General features: G+C 49.5%; 11 non-coding genes across 11 annotated transcripts; all 11 read left to right on the top strand.

The window, feature by feature from the left end:
- The first annotated feature begins 1,192 nt into the window (after window positions 1–1,192).
- On the top strand, window positions 1,193–1,274 carry Trnal-cag. Its single transcript has one exon. It is a non-coding gene; the product is annotated as a tRNA-Leu (tRNA).
- Window positions 1,275–1,540: 266 nt separating this feature from the next.
- On the top strand, window positions 1,541–1,612 carry Trnae-cuc. Its single transcript has one exon. It is a non-coding gene; the product is annotated as a tRNA-Glu (tRNA).
- A 734-nt stretch (window positions 1,613–2,346) lies between these two features.
- On the top strand, window positions 2,347–2,428 carry Trnal-aag. The gene has a single exon. It is a non-coding gene; the product is annotated as a tRNA-Leu (tRNA).
- Window positions 2,429–2,508: 80 nt separating this feature from the next.
- On the top strand, window positions 2,509–2,590 carry Trnal-cag. The gene has a single exon. It is a non-coding gene; the product is annotated as a tRNA-Leu (tRNA).
- A 6,721-nt stretch (window positions 2,591–9,311) lies between these two features.
- Trnal-cag lies at window positions 9,312–9,393 on the top strand. Its single transcript has one exon. It is a non-coding gene; the product is annotated as a tRNA-Leu (tRNA).
- A 1,072-nt stretch (window positions 9,394–10,465) lies between these two features.
- On the top strand, window positions 10,466–10,547 carry Trnal-aag. Its single transcript has one exon. It is a non-coding gene; the product is annotated as a tRNA-Leu (tRNA).
- Window positions 10,548–10,627: 80 nt separating this feature from the next.
- On the top strand, window positions 10,628–10,709 carry Trnal-cag. The gene has a single exon. It is a non-coding gene; the product is annotated as a tRNA-Leu (tRNA).
- Window positions 10,710–11,781: 1,072 nt separating this feature from the next.
- Trnal-aag lies at window positions 11,782–11,863 on the top strand. The gene has a single exon. It is a non-coding gene; the product is annotated as a tRNA-Leu (tRNA).
- An 80-nt stretch (window positions 11,864–11,943) lies between these two features.
- On the top strand, window positions 11,944–12,025 carry Trnal-cag. The gene has a single exon. It is a non-coding gene; the product is annotated as a tRNA-Leu (tRNA).
- A 1,072-nt stretch (window positions 12,026–13,097) lies between these two features.
- Window positions 13,098–13,179, top strand: Trnal-aag. Its single transcript has one exon. It is a non-coding gene; the product is annotated as a tRNA-Leu (tRNA).
- An 80-nt stretch (window positions 13,180–13,259) lies between these two features.
- Trnal-cag lies at window positions 13,260–13,341 on the top strand. The gene has a single exon. It is a non-coding gene; the product is annotated as a tRNA-Leu (tRNA).
- Window positions 13,342–18,820: the final 5,479 nt, after the last annotated feature.

Here is an 18,820-nt window from a genome sequence, read left to right as displayed (position 1 = left end):
TATGGTATAAGGTAGTTCACCAGCTGATTCCTACGAATGAACGACTTCATCGCATAGGTTTAAGTGTCTCTCCGCTTTGTCAAACGTGTGGTTGTGTTGATACACTCCAACACCGATTTACCTGCGCTGACCGTCTTCGCATGTGGTACTGGCTGCGCCGACGATTGGCGTTACTCACCAGGAGCTCGGAATCGGCATTTACAACTGATATTCTCTGCTGGCCGGACACGGTTTTTTATCCCGGGACAAAGAACAATACCATTATGTGGCTTCTTGGCCGTTACATTTTTGCAGTGGTTGATGGTGATGGTATTTCCGATTTTATTTCGTTTATTGGTTACATGCTTCATGAGTACTGGACGCAACAATCTTTCCCACATCTTAAGAGGGACTTTGCGAATATGCTTAGTATTGTCTTCGAAAAGCAGGGGATTGGTTAAGTTTCCACTTCTCTTGATCGCTCCTGCGCCAGTTACATTAATGGCACCGGTATAGGGGCATACTGATCTCACTTCACGATAGGGAAGACATTCTCGCTAGCTCTTACTTATTTTGCTTTCCTGCCAAGCTTTTACCTGTTTGGATAGACACTGCATCACAAGCCCCGTGTCCACATATAAGTATCATAAGACTCTGAACCAAGGGAAATTACTACGTATTGGTGCCACTGTGCTTCAGTGCAGGGAGGAGGAGACGTCATGGCCAGGCCTCGGATTTCGACCCCTGCCCAACGCGCCTCCCCCGAGCTGCACTGGGTCAACACAGTGAAAGAAATACAAAAAGAAAAAAAATGGATAAAGCATAAAAAAAATGGATAAGGCGTCGGACTTCGTACAAAAAAAAAAAAAAAAAAAAAAATGGATAAGGCATCGGTCTCCTAAACCGGGGATTGTGGGTTCGAGTCCCACCAGAGGTACACAAAAAAAAAAAAAAAAGGGGGTATGATTCCTGCTTCGGGTAAAAAAAAAAAAAAAAAAAAAAAAAAAAAATATGGATAAGGCGTCGGACTTCGGATCCAATATAAAAAAAGAAAAAAAAAAAAAAGCGGTCTAAGGCGCTGGTTTAAGGCACCAGTCTCTTCGGAGGCGTGGGTTCGAATCCCACCGCTGCCAATTTTTACTTCTCGTTTTTGTGCCATTGCGGTGTGTTCTCGTGGGGTAGAACGCAGCTCCTGTGACCGCCGCGTCGCGTAGGTAGCGTGGCCGAGCGGTCTAAGGCGCTGGTTTCAGGCACCAGTCTCTTCGGAGGCGTGGGTTCGAATCCCACCGCTGCCAACGTTTTCTGTCTCGAAAACAGGAGCACTGATTTCCCGCGAAGGAAAAAGCGCAGCGTCGGTTTCTTAAACTGTCGTAGCACAGTGGTGCGTGGTGTAACAACAGGATTCACCGGCGCAGTTTCGTCTCATGATTGCTGGCGTTCGTCTCCACGAGACGCGTCCCGAGCATGCCGTTCTACGAAGTGGAAACGTTAATTTTTGCAGTTGTCGTCAAGTAGCGGGTGGGCGCTCGCCGTGTTTGTTGGAGGAGTGCTTGTGTCGTTATCCGGTGTCGTCTAGTGGCTGGGATACCTGGCTCTCGCCCAGGAGGCCTGGGTTCGATTCCCGGTACCGGAAATGCACATTTTATTGCTCCTCTTATGCGACTTGTCCCGACTTAGCTCGACTGACGCTCCGCTGACGCTTGCAGAAAACTACGTAAAATATGATTCGCGGCCACAAGTGACGGCGAGAGAGATGCGACATCTGTCCACCTCTTATCCGGGCACATACCTGCGGTCAACAGACTTGGAGGACTGCAAGACATTGCCACGGGGGTTGAATGCAGCTAACCACTCTGCTCAGTGTCCATCAGCGCGGGCACGTTCGTTTGCCAGTATACATATAATGGAGACCGCGTCTGACACAGCTGTTGCGAGACACAGTCGGCCGAGCTTTGCTGTGCACAGCCACTTGCAGTCGCGAGAGTTGAATTCCGCGGTGGCTCCGTGGCCGTGATCGTCTAGTGGTCAGGACATTGCGTTGTGGCCGCAACAACCCAGGCTCGAATCCGGGTCACGGCACTTTTTAAAGTTCTGCCTTGCTGTCGCTGCAATGACGATAGTGACCCAGTGATTGAAATCACGTTGCCCTCCTGATTTTGTGCTCATGTTCCTCAGGCTGCAGGTGGCACTACCGATTCCTTATAAACACGCGATGCCGCCGCACCAGGGCGCTGGCAGCTACCTGTGTAGTTAATCTCTATTCGAAAAGGGCAGTCGTTCGAGGTGCGATGTTCGAGCAACCAGTCGCAGCAGATCAGGAAGCTGTGTCGTGCACTGCATTCTACAAATGCCAGGAACACTGGTGTAGGTAGCGTGGCCGAGCGGTCTAAGGCGCTGGTTTAAGGCACCAGTCTCTTCGGAGGCGTGGGTTCGAATCCCACCGCTGCCAATTTTTACTTCTCGTTTTTGTGCCATTGCGGTGTGTTCTCGTGGGGTAGAACGCAGCTCCTGTGACCGCCGCGTCGCGCAGGTAGCGTGGCCGAGCGGTCTAAGGCGCTGGTTTCAGGCACCAGTCTCTTCGGAGGCGTGGGTTCGAATCCCACCGCTGCCAACGTTTTCTGTCTCGAAAACAGGAGCACTGATTTCCCGCGAAGGAAAAAGCGCAGCGTCGGTTTCTTAAACTGTCGTAGCACAGTGGTGCGTGGTGTAACAACAGGATTCACCGGCGCAGTTTCGTCTCATGATTGCTGGCGTTCGTCTCCACGAGACGCGTCCCGAGCATGCCGTTCTACGAAGTGGAAACGTTAATTTTTGCAGTTGTCGTCAAGTAGCGGGTGGGCGCTCGCCGTGTTTGTTGGAGGAGTGCTTGTGTCGTTATCCGCTGTCGTCTAGTGGCTGGGATACCTGGCTCTCGCCCAGGAGGCCTGGGTTCGATTCCCGGTACCGGAAATGCACATTTTATTGCTCCTCTTATGCGACTTGTCCCGACTTAGCTCGACTGACGCTCCGCTGACGCTTGCAGAAAACTACGTAAAATATGATTCGCGGCCACAAGTGACGGCGAGAGAGATGCGACATCTGTCCACCTCTTATCCGGGCACATACCTGCGGTCAACAGACTTGGAGGACTGCAAGACATTGCCACGGGGGTTGAATGCAGCTAACCACTCTGCTCAGTGTCCATCAGCGCGGGCACGTTCGTTTGCCAGTATACATATAATGGAGACCGCGTCTGACACAGCTGTTGCGAGACACAGTCGGCCGAGCTTTGCTGTGCACAGCCACTTGCAGTCGCGAGAGTTGAATTCCGCGGTGGCTCCGTGGCCGTGATCGTCTAGTGGTCAGGACATTGCGTTGTGGCCGCAACAACCCAGGCTCGAATCCGGGTCACGGCACTTTTTAAAGTTCTGCCTTGCTGTCGCTGCAATGACGATAGTGACCCAGTGATTGAAATCACGTTGCCCTCCTGATTTTGTGCTCATGTTCCTCAGGCTGCAGGTGGCACTACCGATTCCTTATAAACACGCGATGCCGCCGCACCAGGGCGCTGGCAGCTGCCTGTGTAGTTAATCTCTATTCGAAAAGGGCAGTCGTTCGAGGTGCGATGTTCGAGCAACCAGTCGCAGCAGATCAGGAAGCTGTGTCGTGCACTGCATTCTACAAATGCCAGGAACACTGGTGTAGGTAGCGTGGCCGACAGTTCCGCTTGAGACGCGACAGCGATCGCACGTGCTGTGTATTCGATCCGCCGTTTCCCTCGGGTTGTGACTATTTACTTTCTGTGTGTGACGTTTCTTTGTCTTCTTTTCTTCGTTGTTTCGTCGCCTTAGTGTTTGTGTTGTGTCTTGTGTTGTATAGCGGCTCTTGCCGCATTAATTAAGTGTTATGGCTTCCCGGTTGTTTCCGCGGAAGTGTACTCTCCGTTTTCAGTTTAACAAGGCTACCAGGAATGTTCAACCAACTTCGTTGGAAATTCACGAATGGATTGTGGATACGATTGGCATTACATCGGACCAGGTACATACGGCGTATTTTGACACAGAACTTTACTGCTTTTTTGTGAAATTGTTGAACCCGGTTTTGCTAGATAAGATTTTACTTAAACATGGTGAGCAAGTGTCGTTCCGTCATAGAGATGGTTCTGTTAGCAGTGTTACTGTTTCAAATGCTGAAATTACGTATACCACAGTTCGGGTTTATAATTTACCCCCTGAAGTTGAAAACAGTTACCTCAAGGAAGCTTTGCTTGGTTATGGTACCGTTCGGTCGATTCGAAATGAACGTTGGTCTGCACAACATAAGCTGCAATGTTATAATGGTGTCAGATCGGTTGAAATGCATATTAAGTCGAACATACCGTCCCATCTGGTTGTATGTGGTTATCGTGTTCATCTTACTTATGAGGGGCAAGTTGGTACGTGTTTTCTATGTAATGAAAATGGTCATGTTCGTGCTAATTGCCCTAAGCGGGTGTTTGTGCTTAAAAATGGGCTAGCACAACGCCGCAAATTAACGGTTGCCGATCTTGTGCCAGCAGCTTCCTCCACTGTCTCGTGTCAGCCTCCTGCAGTAGATTCTTCACAACGGGTGACACCTTCCTCTGATGCCGGTTTTCCCCCGTTACCCACTCGCCCAGATGTATCGGCTGCTTCTACACCGATCCCGTCTGTTTCCAATAACAAACGCCGTCGTGCTAGTGATACCGGTAGCACTGACGACGAAGCTGCTGTTTCGCAGCCGGTTTGCGGATCTGACGAGAGACTTCCGGAATCTCCCATGCTTGTTTTGGATTCTGTTCCCACTGTGTCTCCTGCTTTGCCTGATGACGTCAAACTTGCTGCCACGCCGTCGGCGCAAGAGCCCCAACATTCGGTCGAGGTGGTGTTGACATCCCCCCCGACACAGGCATCACCACATGTTGACGACACTTCGGTGCAGACAGCTGTTTGTCGGAAAATCGCTTCTAGAACTGCGCGCTCCGCTTCAGCGGATTCCAACCCTATCTCTCCACCTCCTACACTTCCCATACCTACACCTTCTGATGCCGGTGCCGATGTTCCTGATGCAGTTTTCCCCTTGCTTGCTCCTTCTTCTGATTCCTCTCGCTCTGCTAATCCTTCGGATGCCTTGGTTGACGTGCCTGATCTCGAACCCCCCACTCCACCTGCTCTTGAATCTGGTGTGCATCAGATACGCCGTCGGGTGAAAGTGCCCCCCAATCTTCACGCGGTGCGGAAAAAACACAAGCATGCAAAGGATGACTCTGATTCCGTTGATTCCGGGCAATCACCCTCTGCCATGTCTGATGTTGATGATCTGGATGTCGTTGCTTCTAATGTGGTGTAATTAGGGTTCATTTTCCCTTTTGTTTTGTTGATGTTGCAGGCGTACACGTTTATTACCTTAAATATAAATAGCATTCAATCTGCTCTGAAGTTAGCGTCTCTGCAGCAGTTCATTTATGACTCTGCAGCTGATGTTGTTTTCCTGCAGGAAGTCTCCGTTGCACACCTGTTTGTTCCTGGCTTTCGCACTATTCTAAATTTTGCGCCTGAGTTTTCCACAGGTACTGCCTTACTAATTCGTGACGGTATCCCCGTTACCGAAATTGAGCTCTTAGACTCGGGAAGGGGTATTGGTTGTCGGTTATTTGACACAACCTTGGTTAATATTTACGCCCCCTCTGGTTCCAGCAAACGGCAGGAAAGGTCTCGTTTTTATAAAGAGGATCTGATTTATCTTTTACGCAAAAATCCTGCGACTTTGATATTGGGGGGTGATTTTAATTGTGTATTACAAGCTAAGGACCAATCGCCTCATTTTAATTATTGTTTCGAGCTACATTCTCTTGTACGTCAACTACGACTACGCGATGCGTGGGAGGTTAAACACCCCACTTTAGTTAAATTTACATTTTTTACTGCCACGTCAAGTAGTCGACTGGACCGATTGTATATTTCTGATCCCCTTAGTGTTTCTGTTTTAAATGTAGATGTTATTCCAGCCAGTTTTACGGATCATTGTGCCCTTGCGGTTATAATTAATTTGGAGCGTCAGCCTCTTAAACTTTATCGGCCGCTGTGGAAATTAAATGTCTCCTTGCTCGATGACCCTGACATCGAACCTCTAATACAGACAGCGTGGGACATGTGTTTACGTTCTCTGCGATACTATCCGTCTAAGCTTCACTGGTGGATCCACTGTGCGAAGCCAAAACTACGTCGCACTTTAATGTCCTACAGTTATAATAGAGCGCGAGATCTGAAACTGACTTTTGAGTATTATTATTCGGTGCTTCGCGAACTTTATGATACTTCTCGAATGACAGGTGCCCACCTTTCTGAGATTCGGAAAATTAAAGCCAAGCTCCTTAGTATTAAACGGCTTCAGATGGAAGGATTGAAGATTAAATCTAAACCGCCGTCCACCTTAGCACATGAAATGACTTCCATGTACCACCTGTTTCGTCACCACAAGAACCGTCGACGTGTATTGATTGACGGCCTTATGGCAGCTGATGGTTGCCGGCTTACCTTACAGAATCAAATAACCCATGAACTTACCTGCTACTATGAGACCTTATATGCTGTGGCTGATTCTGATCCGCTTGATGTTGATGAGATTTTAACTGCTATCCCATCAGTTTTAACAGAGGACCATAATAAGGAATTTTTAGCTCCTTTTACTGCAGACGAAATTTCAGCTTTCATTGCTTGTTCACCATCTCACAAATCTCCTGGTCCGGATGGCCTTCCTAAGGAATTTTTTGTTCGCTTTTGGACTATTATAGGGCCTGTTTTTACGGATATTGTAAATGAAATCTTGAATGGTGGCACAATTCCAGCCGATTTCAAGAGAGGTACGGTTGTCCTGATACCAAAATCTGCTGGTTTGAAGACAGCTAGTGACTTTCGTCCTTTAACCCTTTTAAATTTTGATTATAAGACGGCTGCTAGGGCTGTTAATGCACGTCTATCCCTCTTGCTTACACCTGTGATAACTCCTTGTCAAAGCTGCTTTCCAGGGCGCCCCATATTGACTCCTCTGGCGGGGTATCGTGATGTCGTGTCGATTGTCGCTGTCACCAATATTTCCTGTGCGCTTTTATTTGTTGATTTTAGTAAGGCTTTTGATCGTGTGTCCCATTCGTTTTTAGAGCTTCTGCTGCGCCGACTCGGTTTTAATGAAAAGGCGCTGCTGGTACTTAAGAATATGACGACTGGTATTTCTGCTAAGATTGACATTAATGGCCAGCTAACGAAGGTCATTGATATTAAACGTGGCGTCCCGCAAGGTAGCCCTTTATCCATGACCCTTTATGCTCTCTCCCTTCAACCACTCCTCTCTCGTCTCAACTCGACACTTCGTGGTCTTACGATTTCTGGGGTTACCCTGACAGCAACAGCTTATGCTGATGATTTGGTTGTTTTGCTTCGTTCCGCCGCCGAAGTGCCGCAGTTGAAAATGGAACTAGATAAATTTTCTGCGGCCTCCGGCTCTCGTCTCAACCCCCGTAAAAGCAAACTTCTGAATTTGCGGGGCTTTGAAAATGTGGTTGTTCCGTGGGTTACGGCTGTTGAACACCATACACATTTAGGCATCTATCTTGAACGGTGTCCTCTTCGTATGGCTGCAAAAAATTGGCAAGTGGCCATTTCCAAGCTTCAAGGTGTTTTATTCGAACACTCATGGCGTTCGATACCGCTACTGCAAAAAAAGCGTGTATTAGACACTTATGTTTTATGTAAAGTATTTTACGTTGCTCAGTTGTTTCCGCTTCCAAGAATGCAGGGTGCAAAAATGGTCCAGCTTATCAACAGATATATTTGGCGGGGGCACATTTTTAAATTACGTTGTGATGTTCTTACGAAGCCGCGTCTTGCGGGCGGCTTGTCGTTCACCGATGTCCGTGTCAAGGCTGCGGCCCTTTATGTTAAGCGCACCCTCCATCTTTTATTTTCTGAGTCCCCGACTGTTACTTCGCGATTATTCCATGTCGTTCGTCCTGCGAGCTTGTCACCGCCTATTAACGTAGGGCCTCTAAATGCGAAGCTACGGCATGTTCAGGACTTCTACATTGAGATTAGTTATCTGGATCTCCACTTCCAACGTCGTCCTGTTTTTACTATGCGAACACTGCTTGACAAATGGCACAGGTCTTCTTCTTCCATCCCGATTGTTTTGCAATATCCCCGTTTTAATTGGCGTCACATATGGACGAATATTAGCTTACCCGTTCATTCAGCACCTGTTGCCTCCCTATGGTATAAGGTAGTTCACCAGCTGATTCCTACGAATGAACGACTTCATCGCATAGGTTTAAGTGTCTCTCCGCTTTGTCAAACGTGTGGTTGTGTTGATACACTCCAACACCGATTTACCTGCGCTGACCGTCTTCGCATGTGGTACTGGCTGCGCCGACAATTGGCGTTACTCACCAGGAGCTCGGAATCGGCATTTACAACTGATATTCTCTGCTGGCCGGACACGGTTTTTTATCCCGGGACAAAGAACAATACCATTATGTGGCTTCTTGGCCGTTACATTTTTGCAGTGGTTGATGGTGATGGTATTTCCGATTTTCTTTCGTTTCTTGGTTACATGCTTCATGAGTACTGGACGCAACAATCTTTCCCACATCTTAAGAGGGACTTTGCGAATATGCTTAGTATTGTCTTCGAAACGCAGGGGATTGGTTAAGTTTCCACTTCTCTTGATCGCTCCTGCGCCAGTTACATTAATGGCACCGGTATAGGGGCATACTGATCTCACTTCACGATAGGGAAGACATTCTCGCTAGCTCTTACTTATTTTGCTTTCCTGCCAAGCTTTTACCTGTTTCGATAGACACTGCATCACAAGCCCCGTGTCCACATATAAGTACCATAAGACTCTGAACCAAGGGAAATTACTACGTATTGGTGCCACTGTGCTTCAGTGCAGGGAGGAGGAGACGTCATGGCCAGGCCTCGGATTTCGACCCCTGCCCAACGCGCCTCCCCCGAGCTGCACTGGGTCAACACAGTGAAAGAAATACAAAAAGAAAAAAAATGGATAAAGCATAAAAAAAATGGATAAAGAACAAAAAAAAAAAAAAAAGGTGGCAAAAAAAAAAAAAAAAAGTGGCTAGGATACCTGGCTTTCACCCAGGAGGCCCAACAAAAAAAAAAAAAAAAAAAAAAAAGCGGTCTAAGGCGCTGGTTTAAGGCACCAGTCTCTTCGGAGGCGTGGGTTCGAATCCCACCGCTGCCAATTTTTACTTCTCGTTTTTGTGCCATTGCGGTGTGTTCTCGTGGGGTAGAACGCAGCTCCTGTGACCGCCGCGTCGCGCAGGTAGCGTGGCCGAGCGGTCTAAGGCGCTGGTTTCAGGCACCAGTCTCTTCGGAGGCGTGGGTTCGAATCCCACCGCTGCCAACGTTTTCTGTCTCGAAAACAGGAGCACTGATTTCCCGCGAAGGAAAAAGCGCAGCGTCGGTTTCTTAAACTGTCGTAGCACAGTGGTGCGTGGTGTAACAACAGGATTCACCGGCGCAGTTTCGTCTCATGATTGCTGGCGTTCGTCTCCACGAGACGCGTCCCGAGCATGCCGTTCTACGAAGTGGAAACGTTAATTTTTGCAGTTGTCGTCAAGTAGCGGGTGGGCGCTCGCCGTGTTTGTTGGAGGAGTGCTTGTGTCGTTATCCGCTGTCGTCTAGTGGCTGGGATACCTGGCTCTCGCCCAGGAGGCCTGGGTTCGATTCCCGGTACCGGAAATGCACATTTTATTGCTCCTCTTATGCGACTTGTCCCGACTTAGCTCGACTGACGCTCCGCTGACGCTTGCAGAAAACTACGTAAAATATGATTCGCGGCCACAAGTGACGGCGAGAGAGATGCGACATCTGTCCACCTCTTATCCGGGCACATACCTGCGGTCAACAGACTTGGAGGACTGCAAGACATTGCCACGGGGGTTGAATGCAGCTAACCACTCTGCTCAGTGTCCATCAGCGCGGGCACGTTCGTTTGCCAGTATACATATAATGGAGACCGCGTCTGACACAGCTGTTGCGAGACACAGTCGGCCGAGCTTTGCTGTGCACAGCCACTTGCAGTCGCGAGAGTTGAATTCCGCGGTGGCTCCGTGGCCGTGATCGTCTAGTGGTCAGGACATTGCGTTGTGGCCGCAACAACCCAGGCTCGAATCCGGGTCACGGCACTTTTTAAAGTTCTGCCTTGCTGTCGCTGCAATGACGATAGTGACCCAGTGATTGAAATCACGTTGCCCTCCTGATTTTGTGCTCATGTTCCTCAGGCTGCAGGTGGCACTACCGATTCCTTATAAACACGCGATGCCGCCGCACCAGGGCGCTGGCAGCTGCCTGTGTAGTTAATCTCTATTCGAAAAGGGCAGTCGTTCGAGGTGCGATGTTCGAGCAACCAGTCGCAGCAGATCAGGAAGCTGTGTCGTGCACTGCATTCTACAAATGCCAGGAACACTGGTGTAGGTAGCGTGGCCGAGCGGTCTAAGGCGCTGGTTTAAGGCACCAGTCTCTTCGGAGGCGTGGGTTCGAATCCCACCGCTGCCAATTTTTACTTCTCGTTTTTGTGCCATTGCGGTGTGTTCTCGTGGGGTAGAACGCAGCTCCTGTGACCGCCGCGTCGCGCAGGTAGCGTGGCCGAGCGGTCTAAGGCGCTGGTTTCAGGCACCAGTCTCTTCGGAGGCGTGGGTTCGAATCCCACCGCTGCCAACGTTTTCTGTCTCGAAAACAGGAGCACTGATTTCCCGCGAAGGAAAAAGCGCAGCGTCGGTTTCTTAAACTGTCGTAGCACAGTGGTGCGTGGTGTAACAACAGGATTCACCGGCGCAGTTTCGTCTCATGATTGCTGGCGTTCGTCTCCACGAGACGCGTCCCGAGCATGCCGTTCTACGAAGTGGAAACGTTAATTTTTGCAGTTGTCGTCAAGTAGCGGGTGGGCGCTCGCCGTGTTTGTTGGAGGAGTGCTTGTGTCGTTATCCGCTGTCGTCTAGTGGCTGGGATACCTGGCTCTCGCCCAGGAGGCCTGGGTTCGATTCCCGGTACCGGAAATGCACATTTTATTGCTCCTCTTATGCGACTTGTCCCGACTTAGCTCGACTGACGCTCCGCTGACGCTTGCAGAAAACTACGTAAAATATGATTCGCGGCCACAAGTGACGGCGAGAGAGATGCGACATCTGTCCACCTCTTATCCGGGCACATACCTGCGGTCAACAGACTTGGAGGACTGCAAGACATTGCCACGGGGGTTGAATGCAGCTAACCACTCTGCTCAGTGTCCATCAGCGCGGGCACGTTCGTTTGCCAGTATACATATAATGGAGACCGCGTCTGACACAGCTGTTGCGAGACACAGTCGGCCGAGCTTTGCTGTGCACAGCCACTTGCAGTCGCGAGAGTTGAATTCCGCGGTGGCTCCGTGGCCGTGATCGTCTAGTGGTCAGGACATTGCGTTGTGGCCGCAACAACCCAGGCTCGAATCCGGGTCACGGCACTTTTTAAAGTTCTGCCTTGCTGTCGCTGCAATGACGATAGTGACCCAGTGATTGAAATCACGTTGCCCTCCTGATTTTGTGCTCATGTTCCTCAGGCTGCAGGTGGCACTACCGATTCCTTATAAACACGCGATGCCGCCGCACCAGGGCGCTGGCAGCTGCCTGTGTAGTTAATCTCTATTCGAAAAGGGCAGTCGTTCGAGGTGCGATGTTCGAGCAACCAGTCGCAGCAGATCAGGAAGCTGTGTCGTGCACTGCATTCTACAAATGCCAGGAACACTGGTGTAGGTAGCGTGGCCGAGCGGTCTAAGGCGCTGGTTTAAGGCACCAGTCTCTTCGGAGGCGTGGGTTCGAATCCCACCGCTGCCAATTTTTACTTCTCGTTTTTGTGCCATTGCGGTGTGTTCTCGTGGGGTAGAACGCAGCTCCTGTGACCGCCGCGTCGCGCAGGTAGCGTGGCCGAGCGGTCTAAGGCGCTGGTTTCAGGCACCAGTCTCTTCGGAGGCGTGGGTTCGAATCCCACCGCTGCCAACGTTTTCTGTCTCGAAAACAGGAGCACTGATTTCCCGCGAAGGAAAAAGCGCAGCGTCGGTTTCTTAAACTGTCGTAGCACAGTGGTGCGTGGTGTAACAACAGGATTCACCGGCGCAGTTTCGTCTCATGATTGCTGGCGTTCGTCTCCACGAGACGCGTCCCGAGCATGCCGTTCTACGAAGTGGAAACGTTAATTTTTGCAGTTGTCGTCAAGTAGCGGGTGGGCGCTCGCCGTGTTTGTTGGAGGAGTGCTTGTGTCGTTATCCGCTGTCGTCTAGTGGCTGGGATACCTGGCTCTCGCCCAGGAGGCCTGGGTTCGATTCCCGGTACCGGAAATGCACATTTTATTGCTCCTCTTATGCGACTTGTCCCGACTTAGCTCGACTGACGCTCCGCTGACGCTTGCAGAAAACTACGTAAAATATGATTCGCGGCCACAAGTGACGGCGAGAGAGATGCGACATCTGTCCACCTCTTATCCGGGCACATACCTGCGGTCAACAGACTTGGAGGACTGCAAGACATTGCCACGGGGGTTGAATGCAGCTAACCACTCTGCTCAGTGTCCATCAGCGCGGGCACGTTCGTTTGCCAGTATACATATAATGGAGACCGCGTCTGACACAGCTGTTGCGAGACACAGTCGGCCGAGCTTTGCTGTGCACAGCCACTTGCAGTCGCGAGAGTTGAATTCCGCGGTGGCTCCGTGGCCGTGATCGTCTAGTGGTCAGGACATTGCGTTGTGGCCGCAACAACCCAGGCTCGAATCCGGGTCACGGCACTTTTTAAAGTTCTGCCTTGCTGTCGCTGCAATGACGATAGTGACCCAGTGATTGAAATCACGTTGCCCTCCTGATTTTGTGCTCATGTTCCTCAGGCTGCAGGTGGCACTACCGATTCCTTATAAACACGCGATGCCGCCGCACCAGGGCGCTGGCAGCTGCCTGTGTAGTTAATCTCTATTCGAAAAGGGCAGTCGTTCGAGGTGCGATGTTCGAGCAACCAGTCGCAGCAGATCAGGAAGCTGTGTCGTGCACTGCATTCTACAAATGCCAGGAACACTGGTGTAGGTAGCGTGGCCGAGCGGTCTAAGGCGCTGGTTTAAGGCACCAGTCTCTTCGGAGGCGTGGGTTCGAATCCCACCGCTGCCAATTTTTACTTCTCGTTTTTGTGCCATTGCGGTGTGTTCTCGTGGGGTAGAACGCAGCTCCTGTGACCGCCGCGTCGCGCAGGTAGCGTGGCCGAGCGGTCTAAGGCGCTGGTTTCAGGCACCAGTCTCTTCGGAGGCGTGGGTTCGAATCCCACCGCTGCCAACGTTTTCTGTCTCGAAAACAGGAGCACTGATTTCCCGCGAAGGAAAAAGCGCAGCGTCGGTTTCTTAAACTGTCGTAGCACAGTGGTGCGTGGTGTAACAACAGGATTCACCGGCGCAGTTTCGTCTCATGATTGCTGGCGTTCGTCTCCACGAGACGCGTCCCGAGCATGCCGTTCTACGAAGTGGAAACGTTAATTTTTGCAGTTGTCGTCAAGTAGCGGGTGGGCGCTCGCCGTGTTTGTTGGAGGAGTGCTTGTGTCGTTATCCGCTGTCGTCTAGTGGCTGGGATACCTGGCTCTCGCCCAGGAGGCCTGGGTTCGATTCCCGGTACCGGAAATGCACATTTTATTGCTCCTCTTATGCGACTTGTCCCGACTTAGCTCGACTGACGCTCCGCTGACGCTTGCAGAAAACTACGTAAAATATGATTCGCGGCCACAAGTGACGGCGAGAGAGATGCGACATCTGTCCACCTCTTATCCGGGCACATACCTGCGGTCAACAGACTTGGAGGACTGCAAGACATTGCCACGGGGGTTGAATGCAGCTAACCACTCTGCTCAGTGTCCATCAGCGCGGGCACGTTCGTTTGCCAGTATACATATAATGGAGACCGCGTCTGACACAGCTGTTGCGAGACACAGTCGGCCGAGCTTTGCTGTGCACAGCCACTTGCAGTCGCGAGAGTTGAATTCCGCGGTGGCTCCGTGGCCGTGATCGTCTAGTGGTCAGGACATTGCGTTGTGGCCGCAACAACCCAGGCTCGAATCCGGGTCACGGCACTTTTTAAAGTTCTGCCTTGCTGTCGCTGCAATGACGATAGTGACCCAGTGATTGAAATCACGTTGCCCTCCTGATTTTGTGCTCATGTTCCTCAGGCTGCAGGTGGCACTACCGATTCCTTATAAACACGCGATGCCGCCGCACCAGGGCGCTGGCAGCTGCCTGTGTAGTTAATCTCTATTCGAAAAGGGCAGTCGTTCGAGGTGCGATGTTCGAGCAACCAGTCGCAGCAGATCAGGAAGCTGTGTCGTGCACTGCATTCTACAAATGCCAGGAACACTGGTGTAGGTAGCGTGGCCGACAGTTCCGCTTGAGACGCGACAGCGATCGCACGTGCTGTGTATTCGATCCGCCGTTTCCCTCGGGTTGTGACTATTTACTTTCTGTGTGTGACGTTTCTTTGTCTTCTTTTCTTCGTTGTTTCGTCGCCTTAGTGTTTGTGTTGTGTCTTGTGTTGTATAGCGGCTCTTGCCGCATTAATTAAGTGTTATGGCTTCCCGGTTGTTTCCGCGGAAGTGTACTCTCCGTTTTCAGTTTAACAAGGCTACCAGGAATGTTCAACCAACTTCGTTGGAAATTCACGAATGGATTGTGGATACGATTGGCATTACATCGGACCAGGTACATACGGCGTATTTTGACACAGAACTTTACTGCTTTTTTGTGAAATTGTTGAACCCGGTTTTGCTAGATAAGATTTTACTTAAACATGGTGAGCAAGTGTCGTTCCGTCATAGAGATGGTTCTGTTAGCAGTGTTACTGTTTCAAATGCTGAAATTACGTATACCACAGTTCGGGTTTATAATTTACCCCCTGAAGTTGAAAACAGTTACCTCAAGGAAGCTTTGCTTGGTTATGGTACCGTTCGGTCGATTCGAAATGAACGTTGGTCTGCACAACATAAGCTGCAATGTTATAATGGTGTCAGATCGGTTGAAATGCATATTAAGTCGAACATACCGTCCCATCTGGTTGTATGTGGTTATCGTGTTCATCTTACTTATGAGGGGCAAGTTGGTACGTGTTTTCTATGTAATGAAAATGGTCATGTTCGTGCTAATTGCCCTAAGCGGGTGTTTGTGCTTAAAAATGGGCTAGCACAACGCCGCAAATTAACGGTTGCCGATCTTGTGCCAGCAGCTTCCTCCACTGTCTCGTGTCAGCCTCCTGCAGTAGATTCTTCACAACGGGTGACACCTTCCTCTGATGCCGGTTTTCCCCCGTTACCCACTCGCCCAGATGTATCGGCTGCTTCTACACCGATCCCGTCTGTTTCCAATAACAAACGCCGTCGTGCTAGTGATACCGGTAGCACTGACGACGAAGCTGCTGTTTCGCAGCCGGTTTGCGGATCTGACGAGAGACTTCCGGAATCTCCCATGCTTGTTTTGGATTCTGTTCCCACTGTGTCTCCTGCTTTGCCTGATGACGTCAAACTTGCTGCCACGCCGTCGGCGCAAGAGCCCCAACATTCGGTCGAGGTGGTGTTGACATCCCCCCCGACACAGGCATCACCACATGTTGACGACACTTCGGTGCAGACAGCTGTTTGTCGGAAAATCGCTTCTAGAACTGCGCGCTCCGCTTCAGCGGATTCCAACCCTATCTCTCCACCTCCTACACTTCCCATACCTACACCTTCTGATGCCGGTGCCGATGTTCCTGATGCAGTTTTCCCCTTGCTTGCTCCTTCTTCTGATTCCTCTCGCTCTGCTAATCCTTCGGATGCCTTGGTTGACGTGCCTGATCTCGAACCCCCCACTCCACCTGCTCTTGAATCTGGTGTGCATCAGATACGCCGTCGGGTGAAAGTGCCCCCCAATCTTCACGCGGTGCGGAAAAAACACAAGCATGCAAAGGATGACTCTGATTCCGTTGATTCCGGGCAATCACCCTCTGCCATGTCTGATGTTGATGATCTGGATGTCGTTGCTTCTAATGTGGTGTAATTAGGGTTCATTTTCCCTTTTGTTTTGTTGATGTTGCAGGCGTACACGTTTATTACCTTAAATATAAATAGCATTCAATCTGCTCTGAAGTTAGCGTCTCTGCAGCAGTTCATTTATGACTCTGCAGCTGATGTTGTTTTCCTGCAGGAAGTCTCCGTTGCACACCTGTTTGTTCCTGGCTTTCGCACTATTCTAAATTTTGCGCCTGAGTTTTCCACAGGTACTGCCTTACTAATTCGTGACGGTATCCCCGTTACCGAAATTGAGCTCTTAGACTCGGGAAGGGGTATTGGTTGTCGGTTATTTGACACAACCTTGGTTAATATTTACGCCCCCTCTGGTTCCAGCAAACGGCAGGAAAGGTCTCGTTTTTATAAAGAGGATCTGATTTATCTTTTACGCAAAAATCCTGCGACTTTGATATTGGGGGGTGATTTTAATTGTGTATTACAAGCTAAGGACCAATCGCCTCATTTTAATTATTGTTTCGAGCTACATTCTCTTGTACGTCAACTACGACTACGCGATGCGTGGGAGGTTAAACACCCCACTTTAGTTAAATTTACATTTTTTACTGCCACGTCAAGTAGTCGACTGGACCGATTGTATATTTCTGATCCCCTTAGTGTTTCTGTTTTAAATGTAGATGTTATTCCAGCCAGTTTTACGGATCATTGTGCCCTTGCGGTTATAATTAATTTGGAGCGTCAGCCTCTTAAACTTTATCGGCCGCTGTGGAAATTAAATGTCTCCTTGCTCGATGACCCTGACATCGAACCTCTAATACAGACAGCGTGGGACATGTGTTTACGTTCTCTGCGATACTATCCGTCTAAGCTTCACTGGTGGATCCACTGTGCGAAGCCAAAACTACGTCGCACTTTAATGTCCTACAGTTATAATAGAGCGCGAGATCTGAAACTGACTTTTGAGTATTATTATTCGGTGCTTCGCGAACTTTATGATACTTCTCGAATGACAGGTGCCCACCTTTCTGAGATTCGGAAAATTAAAGCCAAGCTCCTTAGTATTAAACGGCTTCAGATGGAAGGATTGAAGATTAAATCTAAACCGCCGTCCACCTTAGCACATGAAATGACTTCCATGTACCACCTGTTTCGTCACCACAAGAACCGTCGACGTGTATTGATTGACGGCCTTATGGCAGCTGATGGTTGCCGGCTTACCTTACAGAATCAAATAACCCATGAACTTACCTGCTACTATGAGACCTTATATGCTGTGGCTGATTCTGATCCGCTTGATGTTGATGAGATTTTAACTGCTATCCCATCAGTTTTAACAGAGGACCATAATAAGGAATTTTTAGCTCCTTTTACTGCAGACGAAATTTCAGCTTTCATTGCTTGTTCACCATCTCACAAATCTCCTGGTCCGGATGGCCTTCCTAAGGAATTTTTTGTTCGCTTTTGGACTATTATAGGGCCTGTTTTTACGGATATTGTAAATGAAATCTTGAATGGTGGCACAATTCCAGCCGATTTCAAGAGAGGTACGGTTGTCCTGATACCAAAATCTGCTGGTTTGAAGACAGCTAGTGACTTTCGTCCTTTAACCCTTTTAAATTTTGATTATAAGACGGCTGCTAGGGCTGTTAATGCACGTCTATCCCTCTTGCTTACACCTGTGATAACTCCTTGTCAAAGCTGCTTTCCAGGGCGCCCCATATTGACTCCTCTGGCGGGGTATCGTGATGTCGTGTCGATTGTCGCTGTCACCAATATTTCCTGTGCGCTTTTATTTGTTGATTTTAGTAAGGCTTTTGATCGTGTGTCCCATTCGTTTTTAGAGCTTCTGCTGCGCCGACTCGGTTTTAATGAAAAGGCGCTGCTGGTACTTAAGAATATGACGACTGGTATTTCTGCTAAGATTGACATTAATGGCCAGCTAACGAAGGTCATTGATATTAAACGTGGCGTCCCGCAAGGTAGCCCTTTATCCATGACCCTTTATGCTCTCTCCCTTCAACCACTCCTCTCTCGTCTCAACTCGACACTTCGTGGTCTTACGATTTCTGGGGTTACCCTGACAGCAACAGCTTATGCTGATGATTTGGTTGTTTTGCTTCGTTCCGCCGCCGAAGTGCCGCAGTTGAAAATGGAACTAGATAAATTTTCTGCGGCCTCCGGCTCTCGTCTCAACCCCCGTAAAAGCAAACTTCTGAATTTGCGGGGCTTTGAAAATGTGGTTGTTCCGTGGGTTACGGCTGTTGAACACCATACACATTTAGGCATCTATCTTGAACGGTGTCCTCTTCGTATGGCTGCAAAAAATTGGCAAGTGGCCATTTCCAAGCTTCAAGGTGTTTTATTCGAACACTCATGGCGTTCGATACCGCTACTGCAAAAAAAGCGTGTATTAGACACTTATGTTTTATGTAAAGTATTTTACGTTGCTCAGTTGTTTCCGCTTCCAAGAATGCAGGGTGCAAAAATGGTCCAGCTTATCAACAGATATATTTGGCGGGGGCACATTTTTAAATTACGTTGTGATGTTCTTACGAAGCCGCGTCTTGCGGGCGGCTTGTCGTTCACCGATGTCCGTGTCAAGGCTGCGGCCCTTTATGTTAAGCGCACCCTCCATCTTTTATTTTCTGAGTCCCCGACTGTTACTTCGCGATTATTCCATGTCGTTCGTCCTGCGAGCTTGTCACCGCCTATTAACGTAGGGCCTCTAAATGCGAAGCTACGGCATGTTCAGGACTTCTACATTGAGATTAGTTA

The sequence above is a fragment of the Schistocerca piceifrons genome, unplaced genomic scaffold, assembly GCF_021461385.2.
Source record: "Schistocerca piceifrons isolate TAMUIC-IGC-003096 unplaced genomic scaffold, iqSchPice1.1 HiC_scaffold_2418, whole genome shotgun sequence".
Classification (NCBI taxonomy): Eukaryota; Metazoa; Arthropoda; class Insecta; order Orthoptera; family Acrididae; genus Schistocerca; species Schistocerca piceifrons.
The sequence above is the reverse complement of the archived record's forward strand: the minus strand, read 5'-3'. Positions and strand labels throughout refer to the sequence as shown.